The sequence below is a fragment of the Dipteris shenzhenensis genome, chromosome 9, assembly GCF_047967505.1.
Source record: "Dipteris shenzhenensis isolate YYH24624 ecotype China chromosome 9, Dip_SZ_1.0, whole genome shotgun sequence".
Classification (NCBI taxonomy): domain Eukaryota; kingdom Viridiplantae; phylum Streptophyta; class Polypodiopsida; order Gleicheniales; family Dipteridaceae; genus Dipteris; species Dipteris shenzhenensis.
In genome coordinates this window covers 58,687,946-58,690,255 of record NC_141604.1, presented here as the reverse complement: position 1 = coordinate 58,690,255, position 2,310 = coordinate 58,687,946, and the positions used below count along the sequence as shown (strand labels likewise).

The following is a 2,310-nucleotide window of genomic DNA, read 5'->3' as shown; positions in this document are numbered from 1 at the left end:
CTCCCCATCATTCTCTCCAAATTTCCATTGCAACGGAATTTTTAGCACATCACCCTCTTCAACTATTCAATTTCAAGCCACCATATCTTGAGCATATGAGAACCAATTGGCCCCTGGTACGAAAAGAAAAATATGCTACTTCGAACGAGGCCGTAGAGTTAGCTTTAGTTCTTGAGGATGGCAAGAAATTCCCTTAGGGTGGCGGCTAGAAATCCTCATGGACACGTACACCTCGCCCAGCGGCCCCTTATCCCTCTACTTTACCTTCTGCTAGTGAGGGCAAGGGTAAGAACAATAGAGCATTACATATGATTAAGATAGCTAAGGGGACAAAAAGAAAAGTATCCGCTATGGCAGAGAGAGCTTATAATTAGTACTCACTCCGTAGTAGCAGCGGGATAAAGCTATGAAGGAAGGGCTGTGTTATGGATATTTGGGGCAGCACAAATTTAAAGATTGCCCTAAGAAATCCAAGATCACAGCTAATATGATGCTTAATCCTATGCAAGAATCGGAGGAGAGCGAGGATGATTTGTTGGATGAATCCCAACAAGATTATTCAAATCACATTTTAGCTAAATCTGTTACCAAGAAGGTATCTTCAGTGCCACACGCGGTGTTATCACCTGGGGCACAGAAGGGCTATCAATTTCCTGATACAGAGCTTATTGTTCTTAAAGGGACTGTGCAAGGAATGCCAGTCAAGATCCTTTTCGATACGGTCTCCACACATAATGTCATAAGCTCAAGGCTTGTCAAGAGGCTTAAGCTCCAAACGCAGCCATCAAACTATAGCTACACAGTGGAGCTTGCGGACAGCAAGGGCACAAAAGTGTGGGATCAATAAGTAGTTGGTCCCCCCTTTCAGATCTAGTCCTACGAAGACAGATTGGATTTCAAAATAACGTGGCTTGCAAGATTCGACTTAGATCTTGGCAAGCAGTGTATGCTTGGAAGAAGCCCACCATCAACTTCTCCTCACATGTCATCCAATTCGAGCATGAGGGTAGACGCCTCTTGATTAGTCGGACTTTCCAGAAGCTAATGTGCTCAAGGCAACCAAGATGCTCAAGCTTGAATGTAAGTACATTTATCTTTGCTACATAGTTAATGTTTCTAAAGTTAATCCAAGGATAGTGGTAGTTTCACCACATCAGCTTTAGATCTTTCAAATAAGATAAAAGTTGAGTTCCCAGACGTTTTCAAATTTGAGTTACCTATTGGATTGCCTCCTTGCAGGAACGTGGAGCTAGGATTGAGCTCATTCCAGGAGCTAATCCAGTTGCTAGACCCCCATACTGCATGAGTCTCAAGGAGGAGAACGAGGTCAGAGAGGTCGTGGATGAGTACCTCAGCAAAGGATTGATTCGTCCCAGCTACTCACCTTTTGCCTCACCAATGTTACTTGTAAAGAAAAAGGTTGGCTCTTGTAGACTATAGAGCCCTTAATAAAATTACTGCAAAGCATCATTATCCTATGCCTGGGATAGACGATCTCTTAGATGCTCTTGGGGGTGCCACTAATTTAGATTTAAAGAGTGGCTACCATTAGATAAGAGTAAGAGAAGAAGATGTACATAAAACAGCTTTTCTCACTAGATTTGGTCATTTATGAGTATTTAGTTATGCCTTTTGGATTGACTAATGCTCTAGCTATTTTCATGATGCTTATGAATGATATTTTAAGACCATTTATGGGTAAGTTTGTTGTGGATTTTATATATATATATATATATATATATATTGCTATGTTCCTTCGATCTTCATCTGATAGTGGGACCGTTTTGGTCTTATGTTTTGCCACGGCTCTTTGCTCTCTTCTTCGAAAAGCCTCCCAAGATCTAATTATATTCTTCTCTAGAGACATGAAAATCTGTTGAGAGTGTGGTTGCCCTTTCATTTGTAAATCTGAAATTGGTTCTACTTCAATCTGCATGAAAATCTGAAATATATACGTATATATATACACCTATATATATATATATATATCTCCACAATATATGTATGTACGTATATATGTCTATATATCTATATATGTATGTATGTATGCATATATATATATATATATATATGAATAAGCCATGTAACACTGGACGTATAGTGAGATGGTTTATCATCTTACTAGAGTTCGACTTTACTGTGGTTGTAAATAAAGAAACTACGCATAAGAGAGCAAATTATTTGTCTCGTCTTCTCAATGGAGAAGCACCACTAGGCATTGATGACGATATGCCAGATGATACATATCTCTTCAATATAGAGATGATTCCAAGATGGAGCGAAGAGTATGTCTCGATGATGACCATTGGT

General features: G+C 39.6%; 1 pseudogene; it reads left to right on the top strand.

Annotated features, from left to right (window-relative positions):
- Window positions 1–487: 487 nt before the first annotated feature.
- Window positions 488–1,440, top strand: LOC147898904 (uncharacterized; annotated as a pseudogene).
- The last annotated feature ends 870 nt before the right edge of the window (window positions 1,441–2,310 follow it).